The sequence below is a fragment of the Narcine bancroftii genome, chromosome 6, assembly GCF_036971445.1.
Source record: "Narcine bancroftii isolate sNarBan1 chromosome 6, sNarBan1.hap1, whole genome shotgun sequence".
Taxonomy (NCBI): Eukaryota; Metazoa; Chordata; class Chondrichthyes; order Torpediniformes; family Narcinidae; genus Narcine; species Narcine bancroftii.
The window spans coordinates 167,452,488-167,480,299 of record NC_091474.1 but is presented as its reverse complement, the minus strand read 5'-3'; the positions used below and the strand labels follow the sequence as shown (position 1 = coordinate 167,480,299).

General features: G+C 41.0%; 1 protein-coding gene across 23 annotated transcripts in view; it reads right to left on the bottom strand.

The window, feature by feature from the left end:
* LOC138736714 (XK-related protein 6-like) overlaps positions 1–27,812 on the bottom strand; it is a 243,587-nt gene that overhangs the window by 125,512 nt on the left and 90,263 nt on the right. For 2 of the 23 annotated variants that reach the window (XM_069886659.1, XM_069886670.1), the window contains one exon: positions 14,049–14,182. The exons of 20 other annotated variants lie outside the window; for them this stretch is intronic. The gene's annotated coding sequence lies outside the window, so the exon portion shown is untranslated. Of the gene's footprint in view, positions 1–14,048; positions 14,183–25,279; positions 25,441–27,812 lie in introns of those variants that run through there. One more of the 23 variants, XM_069886671.1, reaches the window with a different exon arrangement.

Genomic DNA, 27,812 nt, shown 5'->3' with positions numbered 1-27,812 from the left:
CTCTGTATGCATTCTCTTACTTCCATGAGTTCTGGATCACGTTCGGATTCTCTCTCGACCTCCTTCGTAGTCACAGCTTTCGGTGTCGACTGAATAGCTACGAAGCGTACAAAGCTCTCTGTTTCTGTTCCCAATTCTGACTTGGATTGTGGACCACCATCCTACACCAATCTGGACAGCGGATCTGCAATGTTTGTTTTCCCTGCAATGTGGATTACTTTACATTTGTAGGGTTGTAGTCTGAGTACCCATCTCTCTATTCTGGCACATGGTTTGGATCTAGGTGCATAGATCACCTCTAATGGCTTATGATCTGTGATGAGTTCAAATTCAATGCCGTATAAATATGCATGGAACCTCTCACAGGCCCATACAAGTTCGAGTGCTTCTTTCTCTGTCTGAGAGTATCTTCTTTCCACATCTGATAACGATCTGCTGGCATAGGCAATGATTCTTGGTCCTCCATCATGCATCTGGACCAACATGGCTCCTAAACCAACCGGGCTGGCATCCGCTATGACTTTGGTTGATGCCACCGGATCGTAATATCCAAGAGTTTTTGCATCTGTCAGGCTTTGCTTCAGCGCTGTGAACGCTTTCTTCTGCTCAGATCCAAAATGAAATGGTACACCTTTCCTGGTTAGTTTCCTTAGTGGTTCTGACACTGTAGCGAAATTAGGAATGAACTTTGCACAAAAATTGACCAATCCCAGGAAACTCCTCACCTCTGTTGCGTTCTGAGGTGCACGTGCCTCTGCAATAGCTTTCACCTTGGCCTCTGCAGGGTTTAGTCCTTCCCGTGTAAGTCTGTGTCCCATGAAGTCCATTTCTGACACACCGAACTGGCACTTGTTTCCATTCACAGTAAGGCCTGCCTCCTGTAGTCTAGATAGTACACGCCTCAACCGTTTGTCATGCTCTTCCTTCGTTGGTGCATGGATTATGATGTCGTCAGAAATGTTGGCCACTCCAGGAATGCCTTGAATCACTCGATGGATTTCATATTGGTAGATCTCCGAAGCTGCATTAATTCCAAATGATAGTCTCTTGTAATGATACAATCCACAGTGAGTCACAAATGTTGTTACATCTCGGGAACCTGGATCCAGCTCTAATTGATGATAGCCCCATTTCAGATCAATTTTTGAGAATACCTTGCTGGTAGTTAGTTCTTGAAGTATTTCCTCCACTGTTGGTATAGGGTGTCATTCTCTAATTATGGATTTATTGGCCATTCTCATGTCAACACATAGTCTAGTGTCACCCTTTGGTTTGGGCACAATCACTATGGGACTGACACATTGTGTCGAATGTTCCACAGGTTCAATAATGTCTTGTTCGATCAATTCTTTAATTTTGGTTTCGACTTTCCCACGAAGTCCAAACGGAGTTCGGCGCATTGGTTGTGCTTTGGGTTTGACCGTTTCGTCTACCGCTAGCTTCAATTGTCGACCTTTCAGCTTTCCTACTCCTTGGAAGACTGCGGGGAATTCTTGCTTCATATCCTCGTATGACTGAATTGAATTGACACAAGCTCCAATATGAAGTATTGCCAGGTCTTGCTTCTACTCAGCAATGGTTCTCCCCTCTCTTCTATGACCATAAACTCTGCTTCGGTGTACTTATCTCCAGCTTCAACAGTTGCCGTAAAGCATCCAATGGTCTGCAATGGCTTGGTTGCTGTGTATGGATACAGTTTCTTGGAACACTTCTTTGAGGTACAGATGATCTTTTTCCTTTTCAACTTCTCCCATAAATGTCGATCAATCACATTACTGTCACTGCCTGAGTCTACAATGACCTGCACTGTCACTCCACCAATGATCACTGGGACCTTCTCATGATGTACTTCATTCAACGTAAATTGGTAACAACTCTGTTCCTCCTGGGTATCATCATCGTCACCGTCTATCTGGCGAATGGTATCTTTCTTTCCAGGATACTTTCCTTTCCCCCAGGCTTTGCCTTTGGAAGTTGTACTCTTCCTCTTCTGGTCTGCATTGGACTTGCTTTTGCACTTCTTTGCAAAGTGGTCCTTACCTCCACACTTTCTGCAAACTTTGCCTTTGGCCGGGCAATATGGGTCTTTTCCAAAGTGACCTCGGTTTCCACATCGATAACACTCCACGTCCTGTGTCGACGTGTATCTTGGCTGGTTATGGCGATGTGAGAGCCTCTTAATTTGCTGGCTTGAATTGTCTTTCAGGGTCATGGTATGAAATTGCCCTTCAACAGCCTCTAATGCAGCAGCAATGGTTAAAGCATCGGTGAGTTCCAACTCACTCCCTCTTTCCAGTAGACGTCTTCTGAGTTTATCTGATCTGCAGTGCTGTATGACTTGATCCAATAATTGGTTGTCCAAATCAGCTGGCATGTAATTGCATCCAACAGCTAGCTGGCGTAGTCTCGTCATGTACTGAGCAATTGTCTGGCCATCTTCTTGTCTCGTTCTCCGAAACAAATGGCGTTGAAATGTAGCATTCGGTGTCACTACATAGTGTGCATTTGATGCATCTACCGCTTTCCGGAACTCATCCTTTCTTCCAGTATTCAAAAGTGTCTTAAATGTTTCCCGAACAGCGGGTCCCGCAGTGAAAAGAAGAAACGCCCTTCTCTGCGCTTTTTGTTCAACTGTTCCGGTATCTAAAAATAGGCCACGACTGTCGGCGTAGGATTCAAATTCTTCCAGCCATGCCTTCCACTTCACACTTACGGTGCTTGCATCACCCGTTGGGTCAAAATGAGCAATTCCACTATGTGTTAGAAAGTCACCGTCTGCCCCAGCCATGAGGAAATATTCAAGCCCCAAAAGTACTGAGCCAAAGAGAAAATTCTTATCACCTTGAAGGTGTCTGTAATCCTCTGTAATCTTGTTTAGTCTTTAATTTTCTTCAAGGTTCTTTCATCCTCGTCGCCAATGTCACATTTGTGGCCCGAAATGTGAAGTTAATAAAACATTAAACACAAGTTTTATCAGGTAAACTTCTCAGTGGCTTTATTTTCCCATTTCCTTTGTTCTCCTGCTTGTGCCCTTATCTCTCTCTCATACCACGCGACTTCCGGTACATCTCATACATATTCATTATCATGACAGTAGTGAAAATAGAGATACTCTACATCAAGCAAATCATGATCTCCTCCCAGTCAGTGAGGTTGATAATTAGATTCTCCGCGCTTTTGTTCACGAATCAACCTAAGGTGGAATCTCCCTCCTCGATTAATCTACATCAGCCATTCTCAACCCTTTTTTTGACTATGGCCTCCTTAGGGCTCTGCTTAGACTATAGGCCCCCTTCCCTGTGAAGCAGTCAAGTTTAGTTGGTTTCTCCCATACTTCTCTCCTACTGACTACATAAAAAACACAAGTATTTTATGATTTAAGTCTGTGCCCTCGCCTTAAATCTGCTGTGGTTCCCCAGGTGACAACTTCTGATCTACTTTGTGGCTTCCAATATTTCCTTCTGTGTTCTATGCAGTTTCCAAGTTTCATTAACTAAACACCATCTCAATAAAAAAATGTTGCTGAAGTAATAACAAAAAAGGTTAGACACAAATGCATCATAAAGCATTGCTTTATGCTTTCCTACTGGAAGAAAATTTGGCATGGCACCTAAGATATTTGTAATAAAAAAAATCATAATGCTTATCCTGTGTGGAATGTCGCTCTTCCTCCTACCTTCAATATCCCTTCTCCTTTTGAAATGAGCTGACATCTACTATCGGGATCACAAGTCTTCAATCTGGAGCAAATGGCCACATCACAGTATTAATTTGTCTCATCAATAAATTCCATACTCTCATGATGTGTATCAGTGTTCTTTACCAGCTTTATTGGCTTTGCAAACCGATTTGCTCCAATGTTATGGGCCTAAAATTCATTACTATTTCACATGTTAAATTTAAACTCTCTTCATGGTGAAAGCTGCAAATGAATCAAGTTTAAAGTCTCACCACAAGATACTTGTTACTCTAGGCTTCTTTTGTGTGAAACAATTTCTCATATGAATGAATATTCAGTAATGGCTGGCATTGGCAGCAAGGAACAAATGAGATACTTGATGAATATAAGAAATGCAAGAAAACACTTAAGAAGGAAATCAGTCGAGCTAAAAGAAGGCATGAGGTTATTCTGTCTGATAAGGTGAAGGAAAATCCCAAAGGCTTCTATACTTATATTAAGAGCAAAGGAACAGCAAGGGACAACATCGCTCCTCTTAAAGATTGGAGAAGTCACCTATGCATGGATTTTAAATGGATTTTTTTGCATCCATATTTACTCAGATGAAGGAAGCAAAGTCTATAGAAGTGAGGCTAAACAGCAGTGATATCATGAACAGATTATAGAGGAGGAGGTGATTGCTGTCTTGAGACCAAAAAAAGATGGATAAATCCCCAAGGTAAATGTGTAATTATTGCAGGGGCCCGAGCAAAGATGTTTAAAACAACTTTAGCCATGGGTGTGGTGTCAGAGGATTGGATGATGTTCTCCTGTTTATAATCTGGGAAATTATAGGCCGGTGAATCTGACATCACTAGTGGGTACGTTGATTCTATGAGACTGATATATAAGTACTTGGATAGACAGGGAATGATTAGGGGAAGTCTAATGATTTTGTGTGTGTTGAATGATGTCTAATCAATCTTATAGAGTTTTTTTGAGGAACCTACCAGGAAGGTTGATGATAGAAAGGCAGTGGATGTTGTCTACATGGACTTTAGTAAGGCCTGAATAGAAAGTTAGTTAAAAAGGTTCAGTCACTCGATATTCAGGATGAGGCAGTAAATTGGATGAGACATTGGTTTTGCGGGAGAAGCCAGAGAGTGGTAGTAGATGATTGCCTTTCTAACTGGAGGCCTGTGACTAGAGGTGTGCCTCAGGGACTGGTGCTGGGTCCACTGTTGTTAGTCATTTGTATCAACGAGATGACAGAAAGATTGGGGTGTAGTGGGCAGCAAGAACGACTCTCAGAGCTTGCAGCAGAATCCACACCAGTTGGAAAATTGGCTACAAAATGGCAGATGGAATTTAATGCGGACAAGTGTGAGTTGTGGCACTTTGCGAGGATGAACCAGTGCAGGACATGAGGTATATGGGAGAGCACTGCAGAATCCAGTAGAAGAAAGGGATCTGGGAATACAAATGAATAATTCCTGAAAATGGCATCATAGATAGATAGGATTATAAAGAGAGCTTTTTGCACAATCGCCTTCAGAAATCAAAGTATTGAGTACAGGAGTTGGGTTATTCTTTTGAAGTTGTCTAAGAAATTGGTGATGCCAAATTTGTATTGTGTGCAACTTTGGTCACCTACTGACAGGAAGATATCAATAAAATTGAGAGAGATCATTTTCAAGGATGTGGCCAGAAATAAGCAGCTGAGTTATCGGGAGAGGTTGAATAGGTTATGATTTTATTCCATGAGGCGCCAGAGAATGAGGGAAAATTTGATAGAGGGATAGAGATAGGGTCAATGCACACAAGCTTTTTTCACTGAGCTTTGCTGAGACAACATCAGGAGGCCACGAATTTGGAGTAAAATATGAAATGATTAAGGGGAACATTCGGGGGAGCTTCTTCACTGAGATGGTGGTGAGAGTGTTGAACGAGCTGCCAGCAGAAGGGGTGGATTTGATTTCATCCTTCAAGAGATGATCAGGTTAATGTATGGGAGTGGCATGGAGGGCTACGGTCTGGGTGCAGGTCAATGGCACTCGATGGAATAATAGTTCAACATAGACAAGATAGGCTGAAGGGCCCATTTCTGAAATATGGTGTTCTCTGGTTCCGCCAATTCTCTTCTCCTTTTCCTTCCTTTAAACCATCCTATTATCACTGTCCTTACCTTTTTTCCAAATATATTATTAAATGGTAATCCCTGAATAAATATAGATCTCAACCTTGAAGATGTGGATTTGTGGTCTGTGAACTGTTAACCAATCCTATCCAAAACACTTTTCTTCTTTTTTCTAGCTCTAGCTTGCAATTGAGTCCAACACCAACGTTTAGCTCAAATGAAAAAAATGCTTAACTCTAAAGAAGAGCAGAAGCAATAAATTAGATATTTAAATCTATTTCAAGTGCAGCTTTCAACACAAAAGGGATATAAATTCAGTGTGGATCCAGTGTAAAACTTTTTTCATCCAAGTGTATGTCAAGAGGTACTGATCCAGAATGGATATATTTAATTTGTTGCAGAAATGATAGACTGCAAGCAACTATGGCAACATTAACGTTGGATCCAAGAAAGTTTAATTACACATTCATTGGTTATTTGGCAGTCATATCCTTCATTACCCACGCATCTGCCCCACCCTCACACGCAACGAGACAGGATTTCCCTTGTCCACACCTACTACCCCACCATCCTCCACATCCAACATTTCATTCTCTGCCATTTCCACCACATATTATGTGATTCCACCACTAAACACATCTTCACTGCGGCTCCCTCTCCTCCTTCCACAGGAACTTCCCCCTTGGTGACTCCCTCATCCACCTTTCCCTTGCCATGAATCACCCACTTGACACCTACCCTTGTGAGCACAGGAAAAGCTAGACTTCCTCCCACACCTCCTCCCTCACACCATTCGGGTGCCCCCCAACAGTCCTTCCCTTGTGAATCTGCAAGGGTCAACTTCATCTAGTTTTCCCATTGTGGTCTCCTCTATATCTGAGAAATCAGACACAGATTGGGAAACCACTTTGTCGAGCATCTCAGCTCTGTCTACTGCAATATTGGGGAATCACCCTTTTCATTTCCCTGCTGATATATCTGTTCATGGCCTCACGTACTGCCAGACTGAGATCATCCACAAATGAAGGAACAGCCCCTCATATTCCATCTGGGCATTTTCCATCTGGGTGGCATTAACATCAACTTTTACAGTTTCCTCTAGCTCTCTGGCTGTCTCTCTCTCTCTATCTCTCTCTCTTTTATTTTCCCTCTGTCTCCTTTATCCCAGCTCTGCATTCACAAAACCAAACCCCTCCCCCAATCAATTCTCACCTTTCCTCTCTCCTGACCTCCTCTCCCTATCTCACTAACACCTTTTGTCTGTTGGCCTGTGCTCCTCCCCCTGCCCTTACTTTTAATTCAGATGTCTGCCGGCTTTTTCGTTTGTACCTTGAAGAAGGGCTCTGGACTGAAATGTTGGTTATATATAAATCTACCTCCTACGGATGTTGATTCCTCCAACATTTTTGTGTTTACTTCAGTCCTAGTTCTTACATGTGAGAACAAAGAGAGGCTGGACAAGCCCAGCATGTCTGGCAGCTCCATGGAGAGAAATGGTCAGTAACCTTTTGGGCCAGGTCCTTTATCAAGGGTAAAAGGGAAGGGAAGATATAAGTATATAAAAGAGAGGGGGAACACTAGGGTCTGAGGAGGGACCAAGAGATAAAAGGGTACTGAAGAAAAGAAAGTGGGAGGGGTGGAGAGACAGGTATGGAGAATAAATTGTGGAGGCAATGGTGGTTGGCGAAACGGGCAAGGTTAGAGAAGAAAAATGGGAAGAAAAGCAGGTAACAGAAAGATAGAAACAGTTGGTCCAGATTGGAGTTGGGGTTACTTTTAAAGTTGACTGATCATTTGTCTTTATTGATACTACCTGACCCATTGATTCCCTCCCATCTTTCTTTATTCACTCAAAATTTGAGCTCCGTCATTTTTGAGTTTATTTCCCACAGGTAATAGTTGCAGTTGGACCTGGTATGATCTAATCTTACTTAATTGAACATTTGGTCATAACACTTCCTTGTTGAAAAGGGGGAAGTATCTGGGTAATGACATCCATTGGGCTCCTGCTGCTTTAAATTGAGAGTTTCTAAAAAACAACGGCTTTATACAATACAAGTCTTAGGTGGGTGAATTGTTTTCAAATGCTTAAACAAAACTGCAAGCGGTTGTGATACTCATAAATTAAAACAGGCCCTCCTTTCTTCAAAGAGGCAGTCAAACTGAGAAAAGCTATCACACAAACTTCAGACGTCTATTGTCATTAACCTGATTCCACATCAAAGACCTCCCGGATATATAATGAGCTTGCTATCGATCATAATTGTCAGCATTAAACAAAACACCTCACATTTGATATTGTAGTTACCAGTACTTAAAATAGCTATATGTGTGTGTCTGTATATATCTCTTTCTTTCTTCTTTGGCTTGGCTTCGCGGACGAAGATTTATGGAGGGGGTAAATGTCCACGTCAGCTGCAGGCTCGTTTGTGGCTGACAAGTCCGATGCGGGACAGGCAGCGGCTGCAGGGGAAAATTGGTTGGTTGGGGTTGGGTGTTGGGTTTTTCCTCCTTTGCCTTTTGTCAGTGAGGTGGGCTCTGCGGTCTTCTTCAAAGGAGGTTGCTGCCCGCCAAACTGTGAGGCGCCAAGATGCACGGTTTGAGGCGATATCAGCCCACTGGCGGTGGTCAATGTAATATATATACACACATACACAGTACCCAAAATAATGTTTGGACAAAAGGCACTTTTTTTCTTTATTTGCCCCTGTGTTCCACAGTTTTATATTTATAATCAAACAATTCACATGTAATTGAAGTGGACATTCCAGATTTTATTCATGATTATTTGTATACATTTTGCTTTGACCATGTAGAAATTATAGCACTTTTTATACATGGTGCCCTATTTCAGGACACCATAATGTTTGGGATATTTGGCTTCACAGATACCAGTTATATCAGGTATGTTTAATTGCTTCATCGATGTGGGTATAAGCTTGCTTCGAAGCTTTTGATCACCTCTGGCATCTTTAATTGCTATATTTCCTCCATGAGGACCAGAGTTGTGCCAATAAAAGTTAAAGAAGCCATCATAAGTCAATAAAGCATGAGGTGGGTGATCTCTATCATAGATTATAATACAGTATAGCCTGGGAACAATACTTCAAAGCAAGCTTAGCTCTCTTATACCTACATAAATTAAGCAATTAAACATACCTCAGTACTCACAAATAAGTGAAGCCAAATTCCCAAACATTATCGTACCCTGTATAAAAAATGCTGTAATTTCTATGTGGTCAAACCAAAATATATAGCAATAACCTTGAATAAATTCTGGAATGTGCACTTCAATTACATGTCAATTGCTTGATTATAAATACAAAACTGTGGAACACGGGCAAATAAAGAAAAAAAGTGTGTTTGTCCCATACATATTTCTTTCTTTTCTTTGGCTTGGCTTCGCGGACAAAGATTTATGGAGGGGTATGTCCATGTCTGCTGCAGGCTCGTTGGTGACTGACAAGTCCGATGCGGGACAGGCAGGCATGGTTGCAGCGGTTGCAAGGGAAAATTGGTGGGTTGGGGCTGGGTGTTGGGTTTTTCCTCCTTTGTCTTTTGTCAGTGAGGTGGGCTCTGCAGTCTTCTTCAAAGGAGGTTGCTGCCCGCCGAACTGTGAGGCGCCAAGATGCACGGTTGGAGGCAATATGACTGGCAGTGGTCAATGTGGCAGGCACCAAGAGATTTCTTTAGGCAGTCCTTGTACCTCTTCTTTGGTGCACCTCTGTCTCGGTGGCCAGTGGAGAGCTCGCCTTAGAACACGATCTTGGGAAGGCAATGGTCCTCCATTCTGGAGACGTGACCCACCTAGCGCAGTTGGGTCTTCAGCAGCATGGATTCGATGCTTGCGGACTCTGCCAGCTCGAGTACTTCGATGTTGGTGATGAAGTCATTCCAATGAATGTTGAGGATGGAGCAGAGACAGCGCTGATGGAAGCGTTCTAGGAGCCGTAGGTGATGCCAGTAGAGGACCCATGATTCGGAGCCGAACAAGAGCATGGGTATGACAACGGCTCTGTACACGCTGATCTTTGTGTGTTTCTTCAGGTGGTTGTTTCTCCTGACTCTTTTGTGTAGTCTTCCAAAGCCACTATTTGCCTTGGCAAGTCTGTTGTCTATCTCTTTGTCGATCCTTGCATCAGATGAAATGGTGCAGCCATACATATCTTCTTTTTTCTTCTTCTTTTTCTTCTTTGGCTTGGCTTCACGGATAAAGATTTATGGAGGGGTCTGTCCACATCTCCTGCAGGCTTGTTGGTGACTGACAAGTCCGATGCGGGACAGGCAGGCACAGTTGCAGCAGTTGCAAGGGAAAATTGGTTGGTTGGGGTTGGGTGTTGGGTTTTTCCTCCTTTGTCTTTTGTCAGTGAGGTGGGCTCTGCGGTCTTCTTCAAAGGAGGTTGCTGCCCGCCGAACTGTGAGGCGCCAAGATGCACGGTTGGAGGCGATATCAGCCCACTGGCGGTGGTCAATGTGGCAGGCACCAAGAGATTTCTTTAGGCAGTCCTTGTACCTCTTCTTTGGTGCACCTCTATCTCGGTGGCCAGTGGAGAGCTCACCATATAACACGATCTTGGGAAGGCGATGGTCCTCCATTCTGGAGACATGACCCACCCAGCGCAGTTGGGTCTTCAGCAGCATGGATTCGATGCTTGTATATATAAATATATATATACACTATATATAAATATACAAAGCTATTTTAAGTGCTGTATAGTTTAAAATTCAATAAAGCATTGAAACTGCACAGTAACTATTATTAAAATGCATTTTGCTGTTTTAACCCCATCAATCAACTTGGAGAAATCATTTCATGCTCTTATTCAGCTACTCTCTGTGGAACAAATGTAAATGGAAACACTGAGTCAAATGAAGAAGTTGAGGAAGGACACATTTTCAAAACATGATACCTCCTGCTCCAATGGGTCTAAATTTTATTACAAAATGCCTGAAGTCATGTTGCATTGCAAGTTGTCCACATTGTTTATTTTCAGTGTATTCTTTGCAAACATCCATTTCCATTTCAAGACAGTTTTAGATCTGTGTAATTTATATGGGTTGGTAGATTTGTGATCCAAATTGGTTAAAAAAGACTGGAGTATGTCAATGTTCAGATAGCATTTACTTCAATCTGTATTGAATAAATGATAACACATCGTATAAAATGGCCACTTATAATCTGCATTTCAAAATGACCACTGGCTATTACACAGCCAAATCAGACCACAGAAAGAACATGAATGCTGAAGGAACTCAGCAGGTCTCACAGCAGCCATAGGAGGTAAAGACATAAAACCAACATTTAGGGCCTGAGCCCTTCTTCAAGGTGATTGCTTTTCCTACAATCGCAGTGTCTGTAGACTTTGTGTTTCCCTTCATTTTATTACCTGGCTCACTTCCTATGTCCCCTGGCTCAAATTCCCTCCATAAGTGAGCCTTCCCTCTCTTGGCTAGCCTCTTGTTTTTTTATATATAAAATGCTTCAGGATTTTCCTTAATCCTACTGTTCAAGGCTTTTTCATAACTCTTTTGGTCTCCCTGATTCCTTGTTTATTTCTTGCTTCCTTACTATTCCTTTAGGGTCCAATCTGGTTTCAGTCCAAAACCTTGCTTTTCCATTTTGACTAAATTTATATCATCTCTCATAATCAAATTTCATGAAACTTGCCAGCTGTCTTTTTTTTATCATAGAAAGATGCCAGTCCTGAATTTGTAATCAGATGCCCCTTAAATGATTCCTAGATATCAGATATGGATTTATCCAATAATATTTGCTCCCAATCTTTTCCCCCCCAGATTTTTGCCTCATGATGTACAATTTGCTTTTCCTCATCTTACTACTTTCTTCCAAGGCCCAGATTTATCCTTATCAATAATTATTTTAAGATTTATGAAGTTCTGATCAGTGTTCTCAAAATGCTCACCCACTGAAACTTCAATCACCTGGCCAGGCTCATTCTCCAATACAAGGTCCTTTTGGATGTATCTAACTAATTCTGCTTCGTCTAAATTTCTTGCACAAAGAAGTCCCTGTCAATAATGGGAAATTAAAGTCACCCATTAAAACACCAACTATCAACATATCCATCCTTTATCTCCCACAGTAGACTTTAATATAACCTCATCATTAAAACAGAAATTTAATATTGGGGTTAAATTATGAAGATTTTGGTTTGGTTGACATTTTGTTTAGTCTCTCTACTTCTAGTGAAGGCAGTTACCATGGCAATCTTTGGTGTCACCACAGCATCTTTCATTCATCAACTATGAGCATCCAGGCAGTCAGACTTCCTTCAAAATAATTCTGCTTTCTCAGGACTAATCACGCTGTCAATTTCTTCAGTTTAGTTACTGCTGCTACTGGGTCTCCTGGGGACTATTATCAGCTGTACCATAAACCTATATTTGCATTTGTTGAGAATGAACACTTTCTCTATAAGCAGGAACATTTTTAATTTTATTAAATGACTATGTTTTCATACATATGTATATAAATCAATCAACTACATAGATATTTGACAAACCCTTTGGCAGAAAGCATAAGTACCAATATGCTGCTTCTAGTTTCAGATCTTGTTGACTTGAGCATAAGAGGTGGGGCCTATGTCTTACTTCTGGAGAAAAGCACTGTCACCAATTACTTCATCACAAATACCTGATACATGCTTTAACAAAAGCACCTTGTTGCTGAGATCTTTTAACTTTTGCCTATGCCTTCAGCAATATTTTCAAAGGTAGATTGAAAACAATTAAATGAGGAGAAGCCAGATACAATTTGTTAATCTGCTCCATTTTGCATAATGCAAGTGAACATGAAACAGCAATGTATCAGATCAAAAATCATTTTGTTTACTTGTCATCTAAACCATTCCTAATGTTAAGGGTTATGGGGATAAGGCTGGAAAGGGGTACTGATGGTAGTGATCAGCCATGATCTGTAAAATGGCGGTGCTGGCTCGACGGGCCGAAGGGCCTACTCCAGCTCCTATTGTCTATTGTCTATTGTCTATTGAATGAGAATAATAATAAATTATATAACATTGGAGTTTATTGGTTTATTGCTAGCCCAGTTAAATGTTTCTTAGTCCACATTTTACTTCAACACAAATATGATCTTAACATTGTCTTTTTGCATGCTAATATGGGCTCTCAAAGACTAAGATTCAATCAAATGATTTTCCTCGAACATATATTTTTGTAAGCCCATTTAAAAGAACTGCTTCTCTCCAACTTCCCTGTTGAGTAATTCGCCAATAGGTCTATCCATACAACCAACTACTTTGTCGTGAGGAGGCTGGATTCTGACGAGGCTCCATAAAATGTCAAAATAAATCAATGTCTATAGACAGCTTGTGATGAAATAATTGTCTATTTTCCCCTATTAGATTAAACACATGCCATTATGAATATAAACCATAGAGAAATTAATATTTTATGGCACAGGTGTATTTATGCTTCTACAGTGCAGAACACAAGCACCTTTAATCTTTTTTAACAAAACAAACTTTACTTTCATCATAACTGATTTGATAGCTCTGTAATTTGTTTTGATGGAATGCCTTAGATTTGTGATACTCCTACACTTTATCCTTACACCAAATGAAAGGATGACCTTCTTAACAATTTTCTCATCCAGCATAAACGAGGAGCAGTTAAGTTGCAAAGTAAACATTTTCATTCACTGCTTAATAGCAATCTCCATCAGAGAAGCCAGTTTACCTGCACTTCTTTTCTGCTGTCTATCCAGGTCTGTGGACACAGAGGACACCAAAGTGAGAATGCAGGTGGCATTCTGAGCTGACGTTGAGGCTTTATGGTTCGCTTAAAAAACTACCACAAAATCTGCTTGTTTGGTGTATACTTTTCCATCGGTTCTGGTGCACTAGGGCCTCTATACAAGGTTTTTGAAGGTTCACATTGCTACTATATGAGTTGGGAGAAGGGGTGGCAATGGAACCTGAAGAGCTCTCCAGCCACATGTGCATTAGCAGAAGGGCAGAGACAATTTAAAAATGTGTTTTGTGGAATATATCTGAGCATGCACATACTGTTCATTCTACTTGCAAATTATGTTAGGAATAAGAAGAGACACAGTGAGTACACCGTCATCTCACTCATTTATCTCTCTCTAAATTCGCCATGGCTGTGCAGAGACATTATATGTCATACTTCCATTTTCAAAAAGCTGTGATTCTTGCACTCTCATTATTTATAAATGCAACATTTACTCAGGTTTTCATGTTTTGAATTCACCTCTTGACTTGATACTATTTCTTGGCTCAGTTCAATAAAAGCTTTTGTCAGTTCTTCCACACTCTGCACCTTATCAACTTTTGAAATGCCATCACAATCACATAGCTCTTCGGTATTCTTTTGTGTACTTCATGCTGGAATTAAGGGTTTTACATTAGTACTTCTGACTTTAGCTCCAATTTTTATGAGATGTGACTTTGTATTTCCGACTAATCATCAGTCCCTCATTCCTCCCTAAATGTCAGATTATTTATATTAACACACATTGTTTTACTTCTTCATTTCCTTGGTTTGTCAAAATTTACTTTCTGTCTCTTCCACTCTCCCTTCAAGGTTTGACTAAACTAAGGTAAATCACATTCTGACCCTTCTATATACAGTATGAGTTACTCAGCAGGAGTTTCATCTTTTGTGGAATGAGTCACAATTCTGCAATTCAGCAATATGGATTGCTCATCAAACATCTGATTGTTAAACTTAAAGATACAAGTTATACCTGTATGTTGTGAGCCCTTTTGGTTATTATCACTGATAATTGAGATTGGTGAAATATGTGTGCTCAGCAATCTCTTATCAATAAACCACACAAAATAAAAGTGAACAAAACTGAGGATTGTTACCTGACTCTAGTTCTTAGACAAAGTCATAACTTCAAAAAGTGGACCTGTTCATTAACAATATGTTCTGTTGTAGTACTGATTCCAAAATGTGTCATTCTTAATCTATTTCAAGCACTACCCTGTTATCAATCTCACAATAATTAGTATGTTTTGTTGGGTGTTTCCAACCACACAAAGGCATTATTGATGGCTTACACCAGTCTTTCAAAATATCATTCTAACTCCAGCCAAAAAACAAAATAATTGAGTAATTAAGCGGGGGCTGGGTCTCTGGTGATTGCCGGGAGTTGAGCTTTGTTTCAGGAGTATTTAAAAGATAAATGGAGCAACGATTGGTTGGCATCTGGGTTACAGATAGCTGGCAGCATATAAAAAGAAGGGAAGCTCATGAAGAGCGGCCAGTGTGAAGCAGCCCAGTACATGAGTGGGGATTTAGTGGCTTTTGCTTGAGAACCCAGTATATGAGTGGGGATTTAGTGGCTTTGGTGAGCAGAGGCTCAGGATGTACAACAGGTAATAGTAATAAAGATTGGATAGTAGAGATGGCAACTAGGACAGTGGAATGCTCCATTTGCCAGATGTGGGAAATCTGGGAGAGCACAATTGTCCCTGATGACTTCACCTGCAAGAGGTGCATCCAGCTGCAGCTCTTTATAGACCATGTTAGGGAACAAGAGCTGGATGAGCTCCAGGTCATTCGGGAGGCAGAGGGGTGATAGACAGAGCTATAAGGAGACAGTCACACCGAACAGGCAAGAGGCAGGTAACTGGGTGACCATAAGGAGAGGGAAGGGGAATAGGCAGTAGGTGCAGAGCACCTCTGTGGCTGCTTTCCTCAATTCTAGGTATACTGTCTTGGATACTGTTTGCAGGAACAATCTAACAGGGACAATTCATAGTGGTCAGGTCTCTGGCACAGAGTCTGGCCCTCCAGCTAAGGAGGCAAGGGGGGAGAAGAGGAGAGCTATGGTGTTTGGAGATTCGATAGGTGAATAGATAGGAGGTTCTGTGAACAAGATTGCATATTGCCTCCCAGGTGCTAACATCAGAGAATTCTCAGATTAAGTCCACAGTACACTGAAGCGGTAAGGTGAGCAGCCAGATGTCATGGTCCATGTTGTTACCAATGACATAGATAGGAATAGGGATGTGGGCCTGAAGAGGCAATGTAGGGAATTAGGAAGGAAGCTGAAAAGCTGGACCTCAAGGATGGTAATCTCAGGATTGCTGCCTGTGCCGTGTGCCAGTGAGGGTAGGAATAGGAAGTTGTGGCAGATGAATCCGTGGTTGAAGAGTTGGTGAAGTGGGCAGGGTTCAGATTTGTGGATTATTCTGGGGAAGGTATGATTTGTATAGAAAGGAAGAGCAGTACCTGACCTGGAGAGGGACCAATATCCTAGCAGGCAAGTTTGCAAGGGCTGTTGGGGAGAGTTTAAAGTAGTTTGGCAGGGGGATGGAATTAGACTGTGACAGCAGAGAATAGAGCAGTTGGTGAGAAGGATGACACAATGTGTTGTGGGTTTGTGAGGAAGGACAGGCAGGGGAGGAAGCATAAATGTAGTCAGTTGGAGGGTTTGAAATGTGTCTATTTCAATGTAAGGAGTATTAGGAATAAAGGAGATGAACTGAGAGCATGGCTCAGTTCCTGGAATTACAATACTTAGCTAATGTTAGGATAAGATTGGTTGATGCAGGTACTGGGGCTTAAATGTTTTAAAAGGGATAGGATGGGAAGTAAAAATGTGGGAGAGAGTCACATTACTGGTCAGGGATGGTATCACAGCTGCAGAAAGAGAGGATGCTATAGAGGGAGTGTCTACTGGGTCAAAGTGAGTGGAAGTAAGAAATAGGAAGGGAGTGATCACTATATTGGGAGGAGTCTGGAGGCTCCCAATAGCCCTTGGAACACTGAGGAACTGTTAAGTAGGTAGATTATAGAATGGTGCAGAAATTAGAGGGTTGAGGTTATGGAGACTTCAACTTCCCAAATATTGACTGGCATCTCCTTACTGCAAGAGTTAGAGATTTGTCAGGTATGTCCAAGAAGGATCCCTGACACAGCATGAGGACCATGCTAGAGGAGAGGCCAGACTCGATCTAGTACTGGATCAAATGACAGACCTCTCAATGGAGGTATATTTTGGTGATAGCGACCATAACTCCCTAAGCTTTGGCATAGCAATTGATAAGGTAAATTCAGACAAAATAGTAAAGTTATTGGGGAAGGGCTAATTATGTTGGGACAAGGCAGGAACTATGGAGAATAAATTGGGAACAGATTTTTTTCAGGAGAAAACACAGAAGCAATGTGGAGGATGTTTAGGAACCACTTGTGCAGGGTTCTGGATAGGTTTGACCCACTGAGACAGGGAAAATATGGTAGGAAAAGGGAACCATGGTTGACAAAATAGGTGAGGCAGCTAGACAAGTGGAAGAGGAAACATATATTTGATATAGGAAGCAGGAAACAGGAAGGGCTCATAAGAATTATATAATAGCCAGGAAGGAACTGAAGAAAGGGCTTAGGAGAGCTAGAAGGAGGCATGAAAAGGCCTTGGTAAGTAGGATTAAGGAAAACCCCAAGGTGTTCTATGCATTTGAGAAGAACAGAAGGATGATGAGAGTGAAGGTGGGGCTTCTTAAGGATAACATGTGCCTGGAGGCGGTGGAGGTTGGGGAGATCCTAAATGAATACTTTGCTTCAGTATTCACCAGAAAAAAAGACCTTGATCAAGATGAGGTCAGAATAAAACAAGTGTTGTGCTGGACCATTTTGAGATTAAGAAAGAGGAAGTGCTGGATCTTCTTTAAAATATCGAGATTGATAAAGTACCTGGGACTGGATTTACCTCAGGTTGCTATGCAAAGGCATTTCTGGGGTGTTGGTAAGGATTTTTGTATCCTCCTTGGTCACAGGGGAGGTGCTGGACAATTGAAGAATGGCATATTTGGTCCTCTTGTTTAAAAAAGGTAATGGGGAGAATCCTGGGAATTGTAGACCAGTTGGTCTTACATCAATTGTGGGCAAACGCTTGGAGAAGATTCTTAAGGGAGGATTTATGAGCATTTAGAGAAGTATAGTCTTTTCAAGGATAGTCAGCATGGGTTTGTGACAGGAAGGTCATGTCACATGAGCCTAATTGATAACAAAAGAAATTGATGAAGGTAGGGTGATAGATGTGGTGTATATGGATTTTAGTAAGGCATTTAAAAAGGTACTGAATGGGAGACTCATTCAGAAAGTAATGAGGGGCATGGGATCAATGGAACCTTGGCTGTCTGTATTCAGAATTGGCTTGTCTGTAGAAAGCAGAGTGTAGTAGTGGATGAAAATATTCTATTGGGAGGTCAGTGACTAGCGGAGTTCCGCAGGGATCTGTTCTTATACCCCTTCTCTTTGTGATTTTTGTGAATTGCCTTGACTAAGTAGTAGAAGGATGGATCAGTAAGTTTGCAGATGGTACAAAGATTGGATGTTTTGTGGATAGAGTTTAAGGTTGTCATAGGTTACTACAGGATATAGACAGGAGAGTGCAGAAGAAATTTGCCTGGATTGGTAAATTTGTCTTATGACTAGCAGAGCTAGGACTTTTCTCTTTGGAGTGAAAGAAGATTATTTAATAGAGATCTGCAAAATTATGAGAGGCATAATAAGGTAAACAGCCAGCACTTTGTTTCCCAGAGCAGGATTTGCAAACACCAGAGGACATCTGTACAAAGTGAAGGGAGGAAAGTTTATGCGAGCCGTCAAGGGTAGGTTTTTTAACACAAAGAGTTGTGGGTGCCTGGAATGCATTGCTAGGGGTGGTGGTGGAGACCAGAACAATAGAGGATTTAAGAGAGTCTTAGACAGGCACATGGATGAAAGAAAAATAAAAGGTTATGAGATAGGGACAGTTTCTTTTTTTTGTAGGTATATAGAACTTGACACAACATCGTGGGCTAAAGGGCCTGTACTAGGCTGTAATTTTCCATGTTCTATTTGCTTTCTTGCGAACAAAAAATATATTCAGTATGAAGTGTTAAGTATCTCTTTTCAACACACTTGGTATAACAACTCCATCAACAACTGATATGATATGAATAACGGTGTTGGTACATTCTTATTTTTCCACCTGGACATGCATCGGTGTCTATCTTGTTAAAGATTTTGTGCGTACTTATTTTAAAACAATACCTTTACGTGCTTTCTCAGTTATTGTGGCAGATGGAAAATCAATAATTATCAGTGTGAAAATTTGCTTTAATTCCTGATATCTGAGCAAGGGAATAGCCCACTGTTGTATCGTTAATGCAATCATTGTTACTGTGGTCAACTGGGACTAAGAACTGCTAACAGTAAAAAGTCTGGACTTCCTGTTGGCTGCAGTATGGTATAACAGCAGCAGTCAGATGCTCCTGCTTACTTTACATTTCTTCCATCTATTTAGTTCTTTATTTTACAACCAAAAGGTTTCATATTATTTGCCTTGGCTAATTTAAATTTACCTTGGTTAAATGAAACAGATATTAAGAAATTAGGTGGTCCATTTATTGATTTGGAGCTTAAGGAGGCATTTCAATCATGCCTAGTGGGAAATCTCCTGGAGAAGATGGATTTACAATGGAGTTTTATAAAGAATTTTATGATTTGTTACTTCCTGTACATATAGAAGTACTTAAACAAGCGACAGAAACAGGTTAATTTCCAGGGTAATTTTCATGGGATTAATAACAGTTGTTCCAAAGAAGGACAGAGTGGCTTCATATAGACCAATATCTTTATTGAATGCAGATTATAAGATTGTTTTCTTTGGCTTGGCTTCGCGGACGAAGATTTATGGAGGGGGTAAAAAGTCCACGTCAGCTGCAGGCTCGTTTGTGGCTGACAAGTCCGATGCGGGACAGGCAGACACGATTGCAGCGGTTGCAGGGGAAAATTGGTTGGTTGGGGTTGGGTGTTGGGTTTTTCCTCCTTTGCCTTTTGTCAGTGAGGTGGGCTCTGCGGTCTTCTTCAAAGGAGGTTGCTGCCCGCCAAACTGTGAGGCGCCAAGATGCACGGTTTGAGGCGTTATCAGCCCACTGGCGGTGGTCAATGTGGCAGGCACCAAGAGATTTCTTTAGGCAGTCCTTGTACCTTTTCTTTGGTGCACCTCTGTCACGGTGGCCAGTGGAGAGCTCGCCATATAACACGATCTTGGGAAGGCGATGGTCCTCCATTCTGGAGACGTGACCCATCCAGCGCAGCTGGATCTTCAGCAGCGTGGACTCGATGCTGTCGACCTCTGCCATCTCGAGTACTTCGACGTTAGGGATGTAAGCGCTCCATTAACAAACAGATTGGCTAATTTTCCTCCAAAATTAGTACATGTGGACCAAGCAGGCTTTTTCAAGAATAGATATTCATCTGATAATATTGTTAAATTGGTTATAATAATTAATGCTTCAGGACAGCAGCTCAATCAACCAATGATATTGGCGCTAGATGCAGAAAAAGCTTTTGACCGTATTGAGTGGAATGTTTTATTTAAGGTGTTAGAAAGATTTAAATTTGGACCACACTTTATTGGTTGGGTTAAGGCATTATATACTAATCCTTCTGCTCAGGTGGTGACAAATGGACAGGTTTCGTCTGCATTTAATTTGTCCAGATCAACTAGACAGGGCTGTCCATGCAGAGGTTGACATGGAGGTATGATTTAGGTGGACTTCAATTACCATATTTCCAGAATTATTATGAGGCGGCACAATTAAAGTTTATCAATAGGTTGTTTGATATTGATCAATCTCCAGTATGGATGAAGGTGGAGTTGGACCAGATTTCTGAAAATAAAATACATCAATGGAACCCTTTTCTTTTGCAAAAGTATAAACTGCCAATATTGAGACATTTAATGGGTATATGGTATAAGTGGGATCAAATTATAGGAACTAAAAGTAAAATTTCAGCTAAGACACCATTATATCAGAACAAGATCATTCCTTTTTCTCTAAATAATCCCTATGAAATGAAAGGTGTGAAATTAGTGGAGGACTGTTTTGAAGCAGGCATGTTTCTTTCTTTTAATAAATTTAGAGAGAAGTTTGGTATATTTACCAAATTCTTTATTTGCTTATTATCAAGTTCGAGATTTATTGTTAGAAAGTTTTGGACAAGAACTGGTGTACCTGGTCAAACGAAATTTGAGATATTAATTGCTGAAAAGGAAAGAAGGGGTCTATTTCGGAAATGTATGTTACTACAGGAAAAGATGACTAAGTTTGATGTATATAAAATGAAGGACAAATGGGAGAAGGATTTATCTATTACCTTATCTTGGGAGGATAGTGTTGATAGTGTTACGAAGTTAATTAATGTGTGATATAGTCTGGTTAATTATAATTTCTTACATCAATTGTGTTTAATCCCTGAAAAGTTGAAAAAATATGGTTTTTGTTAATCAGATTTGTGTTTTCCATGTGGAGAACAGACAGGTACTTTCTTACATTCAGTATGGGAATGTACAAAAGTTAGACATTTTTGGGAAAAAATTAAGTTTTTGTGAGATTTATTTAAGATAGATTTGCAGCTTGACCCATTGGTGTGTTTATTGGGTTATAATGACAGGATTACGATTGGATAAATCCCAAATTGCATTTATACGTTTAGGGTTGGCACTAGCTAGGAAATGTATAGCTATTATGTGGAAAAATGATGTTAAATTGAATGTACAGAGATGGCATAATGAATTACAATCGTGTCTTTATTTGGAGAAGTTAACTTAAAATTTGTGAAATAATTATCCTTTTTTTGTTAAAATGTGGAATTTATATTAGGAATGAATGGGTTTCGATATTAAGTAAATGTTTTTATTTGTGATGTAAAGGGTTGGCACACCAAGCAGCAAGCATTAAATACCTGGCTCTGGGGGGTGGGTTATAGGGGGTGGGTTAGCTGGGAGGTGGGGGAGGGGGGTAATAGGGGTCTTCTTTTGTTAGATTATTTTGTATGTATGTATTTTGTAAAACTTCTAAATAAATTTTTCCAAAAAAAAGTTAGATATTTTTTGTTTGTAATCATAATAGCATTTTATTGTTTGGAAGAGCTGATTATATTTACATTAACAAGAATGGAGCTAGAGATAACACGTCAGCCAGGAAAATTTGTTTGAGTTCAAAATTGATTGTTTTGAAGAGCCTGCCATTTTTAGCAACTATCTGGCTTTGAAGTTGGAGGGCCGAGCATGTGGAGTTGTTTTCTCAAGGTTGCTATGGCTTTAGGAATCTGTAAAAGTTTTGACCTTATAAGGGTTATTTACAATTTATCACTAGTTTCATATTTTTGCCCTAAGGTTGACACCAGAAGTCTGGATATTATTTGTACTTATCAACTTACATAATGTATGAAAAAGTATTGTTAGTTTTCTTAATTTCCTTAGTTGGAAGGTAAAAGATTTGAATCATTAGGCTAAGAGAAGAAAAGTGTTTTCACATATTAAACAACTTAAACCTACTATTTTATTTTTACTAGAAATGCATATTCATAGTTGTGATAATTTTCACCTCATGCCAAGGTAGAGGGGGCAGTATTATCATTCCTCCTTTCAGGTGGTGGGGGGGTTTGATTCTTATTAATCAAAATATTCCTTTTATCCATTATGATGTTGTATCAGATACAAAAGGTCATTATGTTGTTGTTTCATGGCAATTATAATAGTAGTTTTTGCTAATATTTATGCCCCTAATGTAGATGATGTAGGTTTTTTTAATGTTTTTTTTCTTACCAACCGTGAGTTTATACTCTCTAGTACTTGGTGGGAATTGTAATTGTCGATTAAACCCTGCTTTGGATCGCTCATCTCTTAACCCTACCACAATGAGTAAATCTGCCCCATTAATTTATTCTTTTATCAAATTATGGTATTTCTGATGTTTGTCGTTTTCTTTATCCAAATAGAAGAGAGCATTCATTCATCATTCTTATTTGCAAATTGATTATTTTCTTATGATCCCACTGATTCATTTTTGTAATTATCAGAGTACAGTAATATCAGATCATCTCCCTTTTGAATTATCTATGACCCTTCCTGGCCTCCCTCAAATAAAGACACTGGTGTTTCATTTTGACTTTACTATAAGATGATGACTTTATGAAACTAATGGAGGAGCAGACAACTTTTTTCTTTGATGCAAATACTTTGTCATAAACTTTTAGTTTGATTAAGATGCTTTGAAAGCTTTTCTGAGGGAAAAATTATTTCTTATATCGTGAATATAAAAAGGCCAATAAGAAAGATAAGAATTAGTTAATCAAATTAAACAAATAGATCAACAATACGCTCAAATTAAAAACCCTGAGTAACATACTAAATTTGATTTCCTTTCAACATATCTGATTGAATAGCAATTTTTGAAGAGTAAGAGTCAGTTTTATATTCATGGTGATAAATCTGGTAAGATTTTAACTAATCAGTTGAGAGGTCGCAGCAAATAACAAAATTTCAAAAAGAGGATCATAACATTACTACAGATCATTCTGAGATAAATGGTACATTTAGGAAATTTTATTCCCGACGTTATACTTCTGAATTCACAAATGATAGCAGTTCGAAGAAGAGTTTCCTGGATCATTTAAATATTCCCACACTTTTTTTGAATGTCCAAATAAGATTAGATGAGCCTATATTGCAAGAGGAAATAGCTACTGCTATTTTTTCATTGCATTCTGGAAGAGCTCCAGGACCTGTTGGGTTTTTGGAATCATTTCTCAATTGCTTTCACCTCAGTTAAGTTCTGTGTTATTTGATTCATTTAGGCAGGGTAATCTCCTGGCCTCATTCAACGAAGTGTGTATATCTCTCATCAAAAAGAAAGGTAAAGATCCAACTGAGTGCTCCTCCTACAGGCCAATTTCTTTATTAAATGTTGATGTAAAAATCTTGGCAAAAGTTTTGGCCTGTAGATTGGATAATATTTTACCATCTATCATTTCTGAAGATCAGACTGGTTTTATTTAAAAAAAAATTCTCTTATTTTAAATAAATATTGCTCATTGGATATTTTGTACCTAACTTTCAGTGCGCTTCTTGAATGTGTTCTTTCCTTTGGTGCAGAGAAAGCATTTGATTTTGTTGAATGGATGTATCTTAGAAAAATTCAATTTTGGACCATATTTTATTACATGGATTAAATTACTGTATTCATGCCCTATGGCTTCAATTCTCACTAATTTTCAACAGTCGCAACATTTCCATCTCCAATGTGGAACCCATTAAGGGTGTCCTCAAGTCCATTACTTTATGATTTAGCTTTAGGGCCATCAGTGATCACACTTCAAGAGTGCGAGGATATTTCAGGGATTTTTAGGAAGGGAAATGAACATAAAGTTTCCCTTTTTGCAGATGACCTTCTGCTTTTCTTATCAAACCCTAATGCTTCCTTACTGTCCATGATGTTAATACTTTCTTAATTAAGTCAGTTTTCAGGATATAGATTAAATCTGCATAAAAGTGAACTGTTCCCTTTCGGTGTACACTAGTCTTCCTTTTAAATAGTGGAAAATCAATTTAATTATCTTGGTATTAGGGTTACAAAGAATCAAAAGTACCTTTTTAAAGAAAAATTTCATACATTATTAAAGCATGTGAAACAGCCTTTAACACAATGGTTGCCCTTTCTATACACTTGGTTGGTCATATTAATTCTATTAAAATGAATATCCTACCTACATTTTTTTCAATCTATACCAATTTTCATTCCAAAATCATTTTTTTATTCACTCGACTCAATTATATCATCTTTTATATGGAAGGCTATGTGCCCTCGTCTTAACACAGTTTATCTTCAAAAATCTAAAAGGAACGGAGGCATGGCACTACCTACTTTCAGATTTTATTACTGGGTGATCACTATACGCAACCTTATGTTTTGGTTACATTTTCATAACTGAGTATGAGTAGCAATGTTTTTTTAACTCTGCTACTAGCACCTCTTGGATCCTCACTTCCCTTCCCTTTAAATAAATCAATTAACAATTCTGTTGTCAGGCACACTGTGAGTGTGGGTCTAGTTCAGAAACACTTTGGACTTCATGGTTTTTTTTCCTTTTAAGCCCTATTTTATCCAGTTATCTTCTTCAACATTCTTTGCATGATCTTGTTTTTCATGAATGGCATAGATTGGGTATTGAAAGTTTCAAAGATCTTTTTATTGATAACAACTTTGCGTCATTCGAACAGCTTTCTGAGAAGTTCACTTTTCCAAACACTCGTTTTTTTTCCAGATATTTGCAAGTCAGGCATTTTCTTCAATCTCACATACCTGGTTTTCCTGAGGCACCTGATGCCAACATTGTTGATGTATTTTTTAGTTTACAACATACTCGCAAAGGATTAATATCCATTATCTATGATAATTTGTTGAATTTGAGACATGCCCCTCTAGTTAAAATCAAAAGTGCCTGGGAACAGGATTTAAACCTTTCATTATTGGATGAGGTTTGGGATTTAATTTTTAAAATGGTTAATACTAATAATAAAAGATGGCATCTTACAGTGGAGACTCTGCGTGCAGCTCTGACGTGAATTATCAAATATTCCCGTTCAAAATTACTAAAACTCAAACACAAACTCAGAAACTTAAAATCAAACTCACCTGATAATATGGACGTCCTAAGATCGCTGGGAGACCTCGGAATGGGCAGATTCGGCAGTCTCCATTGGGCCATGGGATCTTTAAACAGCCCACGCTCAGGCAAGTACAGCACCGAGGGAATTTTAAACAGCCAGAAATTGGAATATATAAATTTTGCAGGAGTTACTGTGAGAGTACAGATCTATCACCAATGTACATAGTGTATATAGTTACTGTATCTAGACTGTGCTTACAGCGATTGGCTGAGAGCTAAGCCACACCTATTGTCTGGGCCTTAAAGGGTTGTGTCCCTAGCCAGGTCGGATCATTCCGGACTGGTCGGCCACCTGTGAAGAGCTCCGGTCTTTTGCTAATAAAAGCCTTGGTTTGGATCAACAAGTCTTTGATTCTTTCGACGAGCTCTACAATTTTATTAGCAAAAATAATTTTTTTTTAAAGGGATGGAGCGTTTAACTCGGCCAGAAAAACTTGATATCGACCCACAGTCAGCTACAGCCTTCAAAGCCTTTAACTTCTGGCTGCTGAACTTTGAAAACTTCCTGAGATTCATTGAGGTGGAGGAGGATAACCAGCGTCTAACAGCATTGCTGTCTATGGTGTCCTTAAGAGTCTACGAGAACATCCAGGATGAGACCACTTACACCGCAGCCATAAAGGTACTGAAAGAACTGTATAATCAACCGGTGAACAGAGTTCATGCCCAGCTCGTGCTTGCTTCGAGGAAGCAACAGCCCAGCGAGTCCAGCAGGGCATATTTACAAGTATTAAAGGCATTGGGCAAGGACTGTAACTGTGTGGACAAAACTGCTGCCGAGATCACAAATTATCTCGTCCGGGATGCCTATGTGGCCAGGCTCCGATCGAATGAAGTGAGGCTTGCGCTTACTCGAACAAGGGGTAGAAAAACTAGAGGACGTGGCCCGGATTGCAATCACAATGGAGGATGCAGCCTTAAAGTCCACCGAGCTCTCTAGGGACTGGACCCCTCATTCTGATGTGAGTAGAGTGCCCTTCTACCCGACCACCCCCCGAGATACTGACGGCCTGTCGGCTGCTGCTACCCTGCCCCGTGCAAACCCAAAATGTTATTTCTGCGGGAGGGACAAGCACAGCAGGTCCCAGTGCCCAGCAAGAAAAGCCAGGTGCCAGAAGTGCCTTAAAAAGGGCCATTTTGCTGCAGTCTGTAGGTCTAAAATGGCCACCAGCAAACACAGTGCCTTGTGTGAAGCCCAATCGCCACTATCCCATTCAAACTCTTCTTCCCCAGAGCTCTCGTCCAATGAGAGCGAGGGCTCCCCTGTACGGCAACGCCTGACGTCACGGAGACGCCGAACCCGGAAGGGGCAGCCCACCCTCGCAACCATGGTGTTGGCCCGCCTCTCGCACCCGTATGGAACACTCGATGCTACCGCCGCTGCTGCCGCCACCACAGACGCCCCCGGGGCCGACGCTACCGCCGCTGCTGCCGCCGCCACAGACATCCCCGGGGCTGACGCTACCGCCGCTGCTGCCGCCGCCACAGACACCCCCGGGGCCGCCGCTACCGCCGCTGCTGCCGCTGCCACAGACAACCCCGGGGCCGACGCTACCGCCGCTGCTGCCGCCGCCACAGCCACCCCCGCGGCCAACCAGCTACTCACCCTAGCGTCCATCGCTGACGACCGCCAGGGCCCGACCGCTGTGACCAATGACCTACCCACCGCCAATCGCGAGCAACTACAAACCCCACTACTTACCATTCACCCGCCAACGCCGCCACAACAGCACTTCTGGGAGGTCCTCCAACCTGCTCCTCGAGCGTTGACTACGTCATCCCGTTGCGTGACGTCATCCCGTTGTATGACATCATCGCGCAAAACTCCCCTGTCAACTGCTTCAATAACACTAAACCAGGAATGCTCTCATCCCCTCACTAGAGCAATGGAACTGATTAAAGTGCATGGACACTACACCAATTGCTTATTTGACTCTGGGTCAACTGACAGTTTTATCCAGCCAGATCTGGCTCTCCGTTGGGTACTTGACATTATTCCCACTACCCAGAGGATCTCATTAGCGACGAGGTCGCACTCGACTGGGATAAGGGGGTATTGCATCGGCACGCTGGAAGTACAGGGCGTAACGGTCACCCACTTCAAATTATTCGTCCTTCCCCAATTGTGCGCCCCAGTGTTGCTGGGATTAGACTTCCAGTGTCAGTTCCAAATGGTGTCCCTACACTTTGGGGGACCCCACGCCCCCCTCTCGGTCTGCCATCGCCCCACCCCCGAAGCACCCGAGCAACCCGCCCCCGTGCCCCGGGGCCAATCCTGCGGCCTTTCCACACTCCGGATTGCCCTGCCAGCACTCTTCGCAAACCTCATCCCTGGCTGGAAGCCTGTGGCCACCAAAAGTCGGCAATATAGTTACGAAAACAGGCAATTCATTAGGAGTGAGGTGCATAGATTGCTGGGTGAGGGCATCATCGAACCCAGTTCAAGCCCCTGGAGAGCCCAGGTGGTGGTTGTCAAGAATGGGGAAAAACTACGGATGG